The 14,541-nt window shown below is 41.3% G+C and overlaps 2 protein-coding genes across 47 annotated transcripts in view; one reads left to right on the top strand and one right to left on the bottom strand.

Annotated features, from left to right (window-relative positions):
• The window catches only part of CCDC148 (coiled-coil domain containing 148), a 266,519-nt gene extending 254,132 nt beyond the window's left edge, over positions 1-12,387 (bottom strand). For 2 of the 3 annotated variants that reach the window (XM_058300887.2, XM_071216424.1), the window contains exon 1: positions 12,071-12,387. The gene's annotated coding sequence lies outside the window, so the exon portion shown is untranslated. The remainder of the gene's footprint in view (positions 1-12,070) is intronic. The other variant, XM_071216425.1, reaches the window with a different exon arrangement.
• A 128-nt stretch (positions 12,388-12,515) lies between these two features.
• The window catches only part of PKP4 (plakophilin 4), a 269,591-nt gene continuing 267,565 nt past the window's right edge, over positions 12,516-14,541 (top strand). For 6 of the 44 annotated variants that reach the window (XM_071216420.1, XM_071216405.1, XM_071216401.1 and 3 more), the window contains exon 1: positions 12,553-12,866. The gene's annotated coding sequence lies outside the window, so the exon portion shown is untranslated. Of the gene's footprint in view, positions 12,867-12,994; positions 13,969-14,541 lie in introns of those variants that run through there. The other 38 variants (XM_058300857.2, XM_058300870.2, XM_058300855.2 and 35 more) reach the window with 17 other exon arrangements.

Below are 14,541 nucleotides of genomic sequence, written 5' to 3'. Positions count from 1 at the left end.
CAGTTCCATTGGTCAATCTGTCTATCTTTATGCCAGTATCATGCTGTTCTTACCCCTGTAGCTAAGTAATATGCTTTCAAGAAAGTCAGAGTCCTCCAACTTCATTCTTCCTTTCTAAGATATTTTTGGCTATTCAGGGCCCCTTACCCTTCCAACAAAATTTGATGATTGGCTTTTCCATTTCAGAACAAAAAAAACGATGCTGGGATTTCTATTGGGATTGCATTGAATCTGGAAATCAGTTGAGTAGAACTGATGTCTTAATGATATTTAGTCTTCCAGTCCATGAACATGGAATGTCTTTTCTGTGATTACTCCTTTACATCCTTGGTTAGAAATATTACACAATATTTGATTCTTTTAGTTGCTATTATAAATGGAATTTTATTCTGATTTCCTCCTCAGATTGCTCACCAGTAGCATATTAGAAATGCTATTGTTTTTGCAAAGTCACCTTGTATCCTGTCACTTTGCTCAATCGCCTGTTAGTTTTAGTAACTATGCTTTGGATTTTTCAGGATTTTCTAGATATAGGATCATATCATCAGTGAATAGTGGATGTTTTACTTCTTCCTTTCCTATTTGGATGCCTTTTATTTATCTACCCTAATTGCTCTAGCTAGAAGTTCTAGCACAATATTGAATAACAGTGGATATCCTTGTCTTGTTCCTGATCTCAGTGGGAAAGCTTTTGGTCTTTCACCATTTGGTACAATGCTAGCTGTAGGTTTTTCTTTGCCATATTGAGAAAGCTTCCGTTTTTTTCCTAGGTTTTAGAGAGTTTTTGTCAAGAAAGTATGCAGTATTTCTCAAATGCCTTTACCACATCAATAGAGAGGTTCATGTGGTTTTTTTGTCTTCAATTTTTAAATGTGGTTTATTACACTAATTGATTTTCTTGTGTTGAACCACCCTTGCATACCTGGGATAAAACCCAGTTAATAGTGGTGTATAATTCTTTTAATGTGCTTTTGGATTCAGTTTGCAAGCATTTTGTTGAGGATTTTTTGCATCTATATTCATGGTCTTTAATTTTCCTTCTTTCTTTTTTTTGTAGTATCTTTATCTGGTTTTGGTATTAGGGTGATATTGGTTTCATAAAATGAGTTTGGTAGTGTTTTTTCCTGTTCATTTTTTTTTGGAAGAGCTGGAGCAAGATTGGTTTTAGATTGTCTTTGAATGATTAAAACATTTCACCTATGAAGCCATCTGGTCCCAGCTTTTCCATCTTTTGGAGATTTTTCATGACTGTTACAGTCTCTTTACATGTGATTGGTTTGTTGAAGTCTTCTATTTCTTCTAGGGTCAGTGTAGTAGTTTGCTCATGTGTTCGTAGGAATTTGTCTTAAATAGACAATGTCTTAAATACATTGTCTAGTTTTTTGTTGTACTATTGTTCAAAGTATGCTTTTATGAACTCTTATTTCTGCAGGGTCAGTGGTGATGTCCCCCCTTTCATTTCTTATTTTATTTATTTGCATCTTCTCTTTTTATTTCTTTGTCAGTCTAGCTAAGAGGTTGTCAATTTTGTTGATCTTCTCAAACACCAACTTTTGATTTTATTGATTCTTTTTTTTTCTCAATTTCATTTATTTCTGTTCTGATCTTTAGTATTTCTTTCCTTCAGCTTGGTTGGGGATTACTTTGCTGTTCTTTTTATAGTTCCTCAAGGTGTGCAGTTATTATGAAAATCTAGGGAATAAAAAATGGGGCACAGATTTTCTCCCAGGAGTTCGGGTTAAAAGAGACCTAATAACAGTTTTTCTCCTTCCAGTTTCCCAGCAGGTCAACAGATAGCACTCATTGACAAACCTTTCCATTCAAGTGTTTCTTTCAACCTACACTTGCCCAAGTTACTGATCTGGACAGAGCTGAGATTCAGAGTGGGCTCTGCCAGCCAAATTCACTGAAGGGAAACCACTCTCCTCCTTCCACCACACCCTCCCTTTTCCCAGGGAGGAAGATGTCTGTTTGCCTCTCAGTTGATTACAGTGGACCACGGGTTTTATCCAGGCTCTGCTCCTTGAGGGTGGGGAATGGGTGCCTTTCCCAGCTGCTGCATGGTTTAGTAACTCATGGTGTCATTTCAGGTTCTTCATCTCTCTGCCTCTTATCTTCCAGGGGTTGCACAGCACTGTCCTGGTCTGCTGAACCCCAAAGTATGTCCCTCAGAAAACTTTTGACTCTTACTCCATTGTTTTCTTGAGAGAGCTGAGCCCTGCCTTCCTAACCAATGCCATCTTCTCAGAATCCTGTACTTCTTTTTTAAACTCTTTTAAAAAAGATTTTTTAAATGTTTTTATCTCTCCCCTTCCCTCCCTGCCGTTGTCTGCTCTCTGTCTATTCACTGTGTGTTCTTCTTTGTCCACTTGCATTCTTGTCAGAGGCACCAGGAATCTGTGTCTCTTTCTGTTGCATCATCTTGCTGTGTCAGCTCTCCATGTGTGCGGTGCCACTCCTGGGCATGCTACGCTTTTTTGTGTGGGGTGGCTCTCCTTGAGGGGCACACTCCTTGAGCATGGGGATCCCCTACACGGGGTATATCCCTGCATGGCACAGCACATCTTGCATGCATCAGCCCTGCACATGGACCAGCCCACGACACAGGTCAGGAGACCCTGGGTTTGAACCCTGTACCTCCTATGTGGTAGGTGGACGCTCTATCACTTGAGCCTAATCTGCTTCCCATGTTCTCTTTTTAATAATGTAGCTTTTAGTATAGTTTTGAAATTAGATAGTGCACTTTCTCCTACTTCATTGATTTTTTTTTTTCAAATTTGGTTTTGGGCTTCTAGTTTCTGTGTGTTTCCTTTAAGTCTAATGTCAATTTCTACAAAAAAGAATTTCTGGAATTTTGATAGGGATCAAATTAAATCTGTAAATTACAGCTCTTTTTTTTTTATTTATTTTTTATTTTTTTTTTATTGACTTTGTAATAATATTACATTAAAAATATATATGTGAGGTCCCATTCAACCCCACCCCCCCACCCCACCTCTCCCCCCCCCCCCAAATTACAGCTCTTGTATTTCTTTCCTAAAATGTATTCCCAGGTATCATATTCTTTTTTTGGGGGGGTATTAATTTTACTGTGGTAACATGTATATAGTATAAAATTTGTCATTTTTACCATTTTTATGTTTATGATTTAGTGACATTAAGTACATTCACAATGTTGTGCAATCATCACCATCATGCATTACCAAAACTTTTTCATCACCCCAAACAGAAACTCTGTGCCCATTAAACAACTCCTGAGATCCCCTCTCTTCAGTCCCTGGAAAATTCTAATATACTTTATGTCTCCATGAATTTGCTTATTCTTGGTATTTCATATATGTGGAATTGTACAATATTTGTCCTTTTGTGTCTGGCTTCTTTAAATTAGCACAATGTTTTCAAGGTTTATCCATGTCATAGCATATATGAAAACTTCAATCCTTTTTATGGCGAAATAAAATTCCATTGTATGGATATACCTTATTTTGCTTATCCATTCATCTGGCAATGGATATTTGGGTTGTTTCCAGTTTTGGTTATTGTCAATAATGCTGTCATGAGTATTGGTGTACAAGTATCTGAACCTGTTTTCAGTTCTTTGGGGTACGTACCTAAGAGTGGAATCACCAGCTTATATGGCAGTTGTACATTTAACTTTTTGAGGAACTGCCAAACTGTTTTCTACAGCAGCTGTACCATTTTACATTCCTAGCAGCAATGCATGAGGAATCAGTTTCTCCACATCCTTGCTAACTCCTTTTATTCTCTCTCTGTGTGTTTTAAATAATAGTCATCCTTGTTTGTGTGAAGTGGTATCTCATTGGGGCTTTGATTTGTCGAACATCATTTCATATGCTTTGGGTCATTTATCTATCTTCTTTGGAGAAATATCTATTCAAGTACTTTGCCCATTTTCTAAATGGGCTGTTTTATTTTTTTGTTGTTGAGATGTAGGAGTTCTTTATATATTCTATTATAGATATTAAACTTATCAAATATATGATTTTCAAATACTTTTTCTATTCTTTAGATTACCTTTTCACTTTCTTGTTAATGTCCTTAATGCAGAAAAGTTTTTAATTTTAATAAAATACAATTCCTCTATTTTTTCATTTCTTGCTCATGCTTTTGGTGCCATATCTAAGAAACGATTACCAAATACAAGGTTCTGAAGATTTTCCCCTATGTTTTGCTCTAAAAGTTTCATGGTTTTAGCTCTTATATTTAGATAGTTGATGCATTTTGAGTTAATTTTTGTATATGGTATGAGGTAGGGATCCATCAAATTCTTTTTGAAGCTAGTGTGAATGGAATTGTTTTCTTAACTTCACTTTCAAATAGCTAGTTCCTAGCATATAGAAATACAATTGATTTTTGTATATTGATCTTATAACTTATGACCTTTTTAAATTCATTTATTAGTTCTAATAGCTTTTAAATTTTGTATATTTGTTAGGATTTTCTATGTATAGGATCATGTTATCTGTGAATCAGACAGCTTTAATCCTTTCTTTCCAATATGTATGACTTAACTTTTCTTTCCTTTTTGCACTGGCTAGAACCTCTAGTACAATGTTGACAAAACAGATGAGAGTGGACATTCTTATTTTGCTCTTAATCTTAGAGGGAAAGCATTCAGCCTTTTACCGTAAAATGTAGTATTAGGTGTAGGTTTTTCATAGATGTACTTTATCACACTGGGGAAATTCTCAATTGCTAGATTTTAAAATTATGACCAGATCTTGGATCTTTTTTGGGGGGGTACCTGGGTCAGGGATTGAACCCCAGACGTTATGGGTGGGAAGTTGGTGCACAAACCCCTGAGCCACATCAGCTCTCCACTTTATCTTTTTTTTCCCAAAGATTTATTTTATTTATTTCTTCCCCTCCTCCTGTTGTTTGTGCTCACTGACTGCTCTGCGTCCATTCATTGTGTGCTCTCTTTATGAGGCACTGGGAACTGAATCCAGGACCTCCCAAATCGGAGAGAGGTGCTCAGTTGCTTGAACCACCTCCACCCCCTGCTTTATGGGACTCTCATAGTGTTTTCTCTGTGTCTTCTTGTTGTGTCACTTGTTGCTCACCATGCCAGCCTGTCGCACCAGCTCACTGTCTTGTTCATCTTTTAGGAGGCATCAGGAGCCGAACCTGGGACTTCCCATGAGGTAGGTATGCTTCAGCCACATCTGTTTCCTGCCATTGGATCTTTTCAATTGTTTTTTTTCTGTGTCTATTGCCACCTTCATATTTGAAGGACAGTTTTGCTGGGTTGACAGGTTTATTCTTTTAGTGCTTTGAGTATGTCCTACTTCCTTCTGGTCTCCTTTGTTTCTGATAGGATGTCAGTTGTTCATTTTATTGTGGTTCTGCGGTACATGATGAGCTCTTAATCTCTTTTTTGTTTTCACTTTATTTTTTAAAAGACACTTCAATTACATAAATATTACAGAGAATATATTCTTAATCTCTTACTACTTCAAACTTTTCTCTTTGTCTTTCAGTAGTATGATTATATCTAGTTGTGGTTCCCTTTGTATTTATTCTCCTTGGGTTTGCTGAGCTTCTTGGATTTGTAGATTAATGTTTTTCATCACATTTGAGAAATTTTAGGCCATTGTTTCTTCAAATATTTTCCCTATACTGTTCCATCCCTCCTTTCTTCCTGGGACTTCAAACTGTAAAGATGGTTATACTTGACGCTGTCCCACAGTTCTCTAAGTCTCTGTTCATTTTCCCTCAATCTTTTTCCTTCTGTTCTTCAGATTGGGTAGTTTCATTGGTCTATATTCAAGTTTGCTAACATATTGTTCTGCAATCACAAATCTGCTGTGGAATCCATGTAATGGATTTTCATTTTGGTTATTATACTTTTCAATGCTAGAATTTCCACTTCATTCTTTATCATGGTTTCTATTTCTCTATTAAGAGTCCCTATTTGTTGAGTAATTTTTTCTTTGTTTTTTAAAATATTATAACAGCTGGTTTAATTATATGCCTGCTAAATCCAACAACTGAGTCCACATAGAATCAATATTTATTGAATGCTTATTTTCTTGAATATGGGTCACACTTTCCTGGGTTTTTTTACATGTCTCAATTTTTTTTTTTCTGAGAACTGAATATTTTAGTTAAAATGTAGTAGCAACTTCGGATGGAATCTGATTTTTCTACTGAGAGCTTTTTTTTTTTTAATTGTGAGAACTTACCCTTCAGAATCTGTTACCTTGTGTTGTAAAATCACTGATGCCTCTGATATATCTTATTCTTATTTATTAATATAAATGTATAAGTATGTTCTAATATTTTTTCTATAGCCATGGTTTGGCAAAATGAATCTATCCTGGAAAAGCAATGGTTTTGTTCATTTTCTCTAAGTTCTGTCATTTATTCTCTTTCCCTTGTCCCCAGTTGCAAAAGAGAAAAACTGAGATTTGAGAAATATAGGACTTTGGCGCAGGGACAGTAGAGGAAACAGACAATACACTAAATGAAACTCCTTAACCTAGGTTGGCAAAAACTTGGTATCAGACAAGTAATTCATTTTCTATTCCTTGCTTGTTAGAAAATTTTAGACCATCCCTTTTCATAGCCCAAGAAGATGATCATAATATAAGTTTTATTTTGTTGCAAAATATATGTAAAATATTTTAGTCGAGGCTTTTTGTTGCAAGGAACAGAGGCTTGCTAAAGGAAAACCAGGAAAAAAATGGATCAAGGGTGATTTATGAGAGCCAGAAGTCTCATGGAATAATATAAAATGAAGTATATTCTGGCTTCATGGGGAGAACTGGAACACAGAAAACATTGGAGCAAGGCATTATTCTCTCTGGCTCACTTGTTCTCTCAATTCCAAATTCCCAGGAGAAGAATTTAACTGACAGAGTTACAGGTTACCACTCAATGGTCAGTCAGTCGATTATCTACTTTAGAGTCAAATCTCCACAGGGTCTGATACCAAGACTAGATGTAAGGTCATGAGGCATGTAGGGCTGCCTCCTTCATGGTCTGTGGGTATAGGCACTAGGAAACATATTTGCTACACATACCAGATATTTTATGCTGCTCTGATTTTATGAAGTTGTTACATTCTCATGATCTTATCATATTCCAAAAGACGAGTAACCTGGATGCTCCAAATGGAAAAAAAAAAACTAGGTAACTCTTATTTAACTTCCTTGGCAAAGCTAAATTTAAACTTTCCCACAAACAGAGTTTTGTAGCCTTAGCCCAATGTAACCTCATGCAACCAGTCCTTCTCATCTAGGTTCTTTTCTCCTAATATAGTGGGGAATGAGTTCTGAGTCCTTTCTCTCCTTGGAGCCTACATGCCAAAAAATGTCCACTCTGCTCTGCTTTCCACTTTATTTCACTTTTCCACATTGAACCTCTACTTCCATCTTTTTCTAATTATCTTCTAACGATACTGATTCCAATTTTTCTTTTTTTTTTTTAAGTCAAATTCTTCCAAGGACGAAAAAAGCATTCATGACTATTGCATTATTTTTTAAATGTGGGAGCGGCTTCAGTAGTCAAAGTCACCATGGGAGTACAGCCATCATCATGACAGGGATCCTATCCTCTGTAAGAGAAGGCATACATATGAACAACTCTACCAAGTGCCACAATAATACAATAAGGAAGAAATCACCCCCTCCTCCAGAGGGGGCTAGTATAAGAGAATTTTCAGAAAAGATTTTAAAGGTAATTCAGGAATTTGCATATTCAGAGGATGGGGCTGGGGGTGGGGCACAGCCGATCCTGAGGCCAAAGCACCTGAACAGAACTATTATTAAGCCTTGGCATCCCTTCTTGGGCCATTCCAGTGCTCACCTGCCTCTGGTTGTTGTTTTTTTTTTCATATTTTTTATTATCTTTTTTTTTTAAGATACATAGATCACACATAATGTTACATTAAAAAATATAAGAGGTTCACTCCCCACAACCCTCTCTCCTCTCACATCAACAACTTCTTTCATTAGTGTGGTATATTCATTGCATTTGATGAGCACATTTTGGAGCATTGTTACACAGCATGGGTTATAGTTTATACCTGCTTCTGTTTTATCATACCTCTTTATAAAAGAAAAACAAATAAACTTCAAAGTTCATCCATCTTGTTGTATGCATTGGTAATTCCTTTCTTTGACTGAATAATATTCCACTGAATGTATATACCACAGTTTGTTTATCCATTCTTCTGTCAACGGACACTTGGGTAGGTTCAACTTTTGGCAATTGTGAATAATGCCACTATGGACATAGGTGTGCAGATAACTGTTCAAGTCCCAGCTTTCAATTCTTTTGGATATATACCTAGAAGTGGGATTGTTGGGTCATATGGCAATTCCATACTCAACTTTCTAAGGAACTGTCAAATTGTTTCCCACAGTGGCTGCATTATTTTACATTCCAAACTACAATGAATGAGTGCTCCTATTTCTCCACATCCTTTCCAGCACTTATTTTCCATTTTTTTAGTAGTAGTCATTCTCATGGGTATGAAATGTGCAGTTTTGATTTGCATTTCCCTAATGGCTTATGACGTTGAGCATCTTTTCATGCACTTTTTGGCCATCTGTATATCTTTTCTGGAGATATGCTTATACAAGCTTCTTGTCCATTTTTAATTGGGTTGTTTGTCTTGTTGTTGAGTTTTAGTGTTTTTAAACAATCTATTCTAGATATTAAAGCTTTATTGGATATGTGGTTTCCAAATATATTCACCTATTCTCTAGGTTACCTTTTTCCTTTTCTTTTCTTTTTTTAATTAGAGATGTTATAGATTTACAGAAAAATCATGATAGGTTGCCATTTACTATCATTCATGAAGAAACTTGATGACATGTTAAGTTGAAATAAGCTAGAAGCTAGACACAAAAGGACAAATATTGTATGATCTCACTGATATGAAATAATAAGAATAGGCAAATTCATAGAGTCAGAAACTAGAATGCAGGTTACCAGGGGCTGGGGTAAAGGTAGGGAATGAGGAGTTAATATTTATTCAGTACAGAGTTTCTGTTTGGGATGATGGGAAAGTTTTGGTAATGAATGGTGATAATGGTAGCACAACATTACAAATATAATTAACACCACTGAGTTATGTATTTGAATGTGATTCAAAGAGGAAGTTTTAAGTTGTATATTTGTAAATAAAATAATTTTTTTAAAAAACCATAGGCTTACAACAGTTTACAAATGTAAACTATGGACTACAGTCAACAGTATATTTATAATAATATTGCTTCATCAATTGTAACAAAGATACCACAACGATGCAAAGTGTTATTAATGGGGAAAACTGTGTGTGAAGGGGTGGGTATATGGGAACTCTGCATGGTTTTCTGTAAACCCACATCTCTAAAAAAAAAAACTACCATTATCAGTGTACTTTTTGGAGTCTTTATCTTTACTTCTCCCACTCCTCCATAGACACCCACACCTAAGGTAGAGAGGACAGAGCTCCTGCTTCCGGTTAATGGCTGCTCTGCCATTCTTTTAAATGAATTTACACTAATTATTATGGGCTGATACGAACATAAATATAGGAAAGTCACAAATTTTCATAAATTTGCAAGTGTTCAGGCTGACTTCTTTCTAACTGAAAATTCAGTTGAATTTCTACTGCTTACTTTTGGTCTTGAGGATAGAGTGCACCAAACTGCTTGTCTTTCTAACTTTGCCTTTGTCCCCACAGTCACCCTGATTTAGGGGCCCCTCCTACCACCTCTAAGTCCCAATCCCTAGGCCCACCAAGGTGTTGTGGCAAGTAAAACAAATACTTCCTTTTGTGTACGTGTGTGTGTGTGTGTGTGTGTGTGTGTGTGTGTGGTAAGGGGACAGGGAAAGCTGGCACTCAATCCCTTAAGCCACATCCGCTCCCTGCTCCTCTTTTTAAGAAGATCATTTGTATTTCTATAGATCCTCAGGCTGGGAGACAAGGGTTTCTACCCTTCACAGGAAATCTGGAATTGGGGTTTTGTAATTTGCAAAGGGTATTTTTGTAGGAGAGAACTTTACTGACAAAACGAATTAGCATTTTTATGAGAAAAAGCACAATATGCAGAATATTTCAGTTGTATTCAAGGGTCAAAATTATGTGTGCTGTGAAAAAGTAGACAAGAAATTCCCTTTCATCCTTCGAGCGAAGTGACTGGATGTAAAAATTAAGACACATTTAGGAAAGGTGAAGTTGAGGAATCTCAGTGTGGACGCCTGGAATCATCTCCATCTCAGGCAAGTATGAGGAAGGTCACTGGAGGAAGGCAGAGCAGAAATAGGACAGGTCTGGTAAAAGTATTCTGGGTAATGTGGTAGGAAATCCCCCTACTGATGATGAATGTGATTTGAGGAGTCAGTGAGGGCCCGGATAAGATTAGAGAGCATGAACTTTTAGTAGAACTAAGCAATTTCTTAACCTTATCCAGCAATGCTTGGTAGTGTGGGAGCAGGTTCAAAGGAAACCATTCAATGGAGTATAACAATTAAGAAAAAATTAAAGTTGAGTGACAACTTATACTAGGGGATATTATTCATGGTGGATTTTATTAATTTTTTAAATCATTCCAAAATGAAGTACACAATATTTAAATACCCAAACATGTGATGTCATGAAAACACAAAAAGAAAAGATGATTGGAGTTAAAAAAAAACTTTCTTTTTCCAGTTAGCCTAAGACAAGAGAAAAGGAAATGCCCATTTTTTTTGTATTGGACACATCTTCCATTCATTCAGTGTTATTAAAGATTTTAAAAACCCAAGTCATCGTTATTTTGTCAGTACCTTAAAATATATCTTGTTCATAAAAAATTACATTTTACTTTTTCTATTCTCTAAATGCATACACACACAGCCAGAAGAAATCAAAAGCACGATCAGCTAATTTGCATGAGGGCAAGGCATGAAACAATATTTCCTGACCCCTGCTGAACCCTTTCCAATTCCTGAAAAGTGCAAGGGGACATTTACAAGTTCAGCTCTTTAGTTCCATGGTACAACCCTGCGAAGAACTGCCAACTAAGTTCACATTTAACTACAAATTGTGGAGAGTTGTTTTATAAGACAGGCTACAATATTAACACTCTTTATTTTAGATTATAATTTTGTATTCCTCAATTACAGAAAGAGAGCAAATAGCAAATATCACCCAGTTTAAATTGAGGACAGTAGTTAGACATATGCAGTTTGCATACGCATTAATCTGTTTCTCTCAACAAAATTTTTGGAACTTCCAAAAGCCTATTAGCTTTTTCACACAATATGGTCCCTTCAACACGAGGGGCAATAAAATAAACATAGTTTTGTTACCAAAAAGATTAGTATAAAAATGGCAAAATCACTGAAAGAAGGAACCTAAGAATCGCTTTGGCTATATGCAAAAGCAATATATTGCTTAAAAGCATAATATAGCAACGAAGTCCTACTTTAGTAGGTGGTATCTAAATATTAAAATTATTTACAAAATAAAATCCAGTTGCTATTGACAAATTAGCACCAAGTTTAAATGAAGGAAGTAGAGGATTTGGTATTAAAGCTGAAGATTTTCGTGTGTACCGATTCCATGCCTCAGTTCATTTTTTAAAAATCAAATTTAGAGATAAACTGGAAAATATACACAAAACAAAATCCATTAACCGTTACCTATTTCCTTCACTCTTGTGAAATCGTCAGAAGGAATGAAGGATTGATTCTGTCGCCTGGAATCTCTTAGGTGAAAGAGCACGCACCTGTCAAGTTCATGTGCAGATTGCACGCACCGATGGGTGTTTACCAAACGTCTTTCAGTGAGAGAGATTGGAGGTTTGCTTTTGGGAAGCAGGAAAAGGTGTGCTCACCCTTTACCACCCATTATACAATTTCAGGAGTCAGCCTGTCTCCTCACCAAAATAGCATCCAAAGTAAACCCTCTTTTGAGTGTCCTCCACATAGGACCATAGGTTTGAAGATCCAGAATTTTGAAGCAAAAGCCGCCCCCAGGAACGGAGGCGTGGTTGAGAAGACTGAGTAGAATTCAGATGGAGCAGTGACATCTGAAGGAAGCGGCAATTTAAGGGATGAGGCGCAAACTCACCTGAAAGAGCAGAAGCTACACACGAGTCAAAGGTCAAAAAGCAGGGTCTCAGGGCCTCCCAAGACCCAGAAGTGAAACGCCCACACAGGGTTCTCACCCTCAAGGATTTGTATAGTGGCTCCGCGTTCCTGCCTTTGACTCCAGGGGCAAACCCTACCATGCGCCGTTGGGATTGACAGGAAAGAAAAGCAGTACATGCCCAGATTTCAGAGCCACTGCCCGGGAATCCTCCGCCACTACTTTTCCTCACCCCTTCCCGCGTCTGAAGCCAGAGACACCTTCACCTCCCTCCACCTTCTCCAGGCCGTCTCGCCCTTAACAGCATCGGTCTCTATGGCGACCTGAAACCGCAGTTCCCATTGGCCCGTTCAATATGAGGGTCGGGCCAATGGGGAGGGCCAGCCTTCTCCTGCCGACCAATAGGGCTGGCGGGAGCAGGTCCGGAGACGGCGGCGTGCTGACGTTCCCGGGAGCCCGGGGCTGGCTGGGCCGGCGGGCTGGTGGCTGGGCGGGCGGCGGCGCGGCCTCTGGGCAGTAGAGGGGGCTCCGGGGCTGAGTCCGTGTCGACGCGGGCCGCGGAGGCGGCACCATGGGCACCGGATAGAGGGCAAGTTGGCCACCGCCACCGCCGGGGGTGGTGGGAGAACCTCTCCGGGACAGGGGGCGGGTGGGGGAGGGAGGGGCGGGCAGCCGCTCGGCCGCTGCACTTTTAATTTTTCGGGTGCCGCAGCGGCGACCCCTCAGCGCCGATGTCTCCATTCCCCGGAGTGACGACGGCCGCCGCCTGACCTGGAAAGTAAGTGTGCGAGCTCGCGGGAGGGCGCGGAGACTCCTGCCCCCGAGACCCCGGGTCCTCGCCGCCTCGAGCCCGAGCCGGGACCTGCCGCTGAGGCGCGCGGAGGGGGCCGGGCGCTTCCCCCCGCCGCTCCATCCCCACCGCCCGGCGGCCGCCTCGGCTTTCCTGCCCCGCCTCGTGTTCCTGCCCGCACTCGCCTGCCTGCTCCCCTCCCCCCGGCAGGCGCACAAGTTTCACCCTCCATTTGCTTTTCCCGGCGATTACTCTCCTCCGGTCTTCCCCGCGTTCCGCGCACGACCCTTCCTCGCGTTGGCCTTTTAGGATCTAGAGCCTCAGCCGCCAACTTGTTCGCGGAGGCGACCGTCTCCGAGCCCTGCGCCGGCAGCTTCCGCGCTCCCGCCCGCCGGGCTCGCCTCCCCGCGCCCCCGGCACCCTGGGGCGCCCGCCTGCCCCAGCTCTCGGGGCCGTCGGTCCGCGCCTCCAGCCCCAGATCCCGCTCGCTAGCCCCCTCCCCGTCCTCCCACGCCCCTGCTGCCGGCACGGACCCCCGTTTGCCCCGAGCCCGGCACTCCTGCTGGTCCTGCCCTCCGCCCCTCGGGCCGGCGCGCCGCTCTCTTCTGGCCGCGCGTCCTCCCGCTCCCCCGCTCCAGGTTCCCCGGCGCTGAGCCTCCCGGGCAGCTCTCCTGCGCCGCCGCTTCCTCCCCTCCTCGCCAGGAGTTGGAGCGGAGCTGCGGCACTCCTCCGGTGGATCGGGTGTCCCTGCCCGCCGCTCCGGCGGCCGGGCCCTCTGCCTTTCCCCCCTACTGGAAGAGCCAGGGGGCGGGCGGCGGGGCCGGGATTTGACTGCGTGTCGGCGGAGTGCGACAAACAGCGAGCGCGGCACTAAGGTGCCGCTGCGGCCGTGGCCGCGGGGCGCAGCAGTTGGCAGGTGTGTGTGTCGCGGGGGAGGGGGAGGCGGGCACCTCGGCTGGCGACAGATTGTGCAGGAATGCGAGGAATGCACCAGGGGCAGAGTCCCCGCGGCCCGCCGCGGTTGCATTAGTGCCTTCCCGGCCCAGCTCTCGCCGCTCAGCCAGAGGTCACGGGAGCATCCTCGGAGCTGGTGAGGCTCGCTCCACTCCTCTTTACCCGTTGCCTCTCTCCTTGCGGCGCTGACGGCGGCGCGGGGGAAGTGCGGCGGATCTACTGGGCTCCAGCTGTCCTTTCGACTGGGTTTTTGCTGCATTGGTCTTTAGGACCGTGGATTTGCAGCCGATGACGATGTAGCCAAGGTTATTGATCATTGCACAAGGCTCTTTCCAAGTTTGGTGTGCAAGGTTTGGATGTACCTCGTTTTCATGAGGGTTTTCCGAAAACCTGCAGGCACAAGGGGGCCAAAGGTTCTTAAGAGTGTTGAGGTTGCAGCCAACATATTTTAGCTCTAGCAGAGAATATCTGTTAGTGTTCATGGACGGGGGGTGTATTGCAAGGGAGATCTCGTGTGCATCACTTTTCTGTCATAAGAATTGTAATTTTTTTTCCTTGTCATACTGGTTGTGTTTAGACCTCATATAATACATACTGAATAGAAACAGAGAGCCAGTGTTTGGTCAGCGATGGGACAGATAGAACTGTCTGGTACAGTTAAATTCTGGGCGTGTCAGTTACCACTGGAAGTAACACGGGTACACCACAA

Source organism: Dasypus novemcinctus, chromosome 7 (genome assembly GCF_030445035.2).
Source record: "Dasypus novemcinctus isolate mDasNov1 chromosome 7, mDasNov1.1.hap2, whole genome shotgun sequence".
NCBI lineage: Eukaryota > Metazoa > Chordata > Mammalia > Cingulata > Dasypodidae > Dasypus > Dasypus novemcinctus.
The sequence above is the reverse complement of the archived record's forward strand: the minus strand, read 5'-3'. Positions and strand labels throughout refer to the sequence as shown.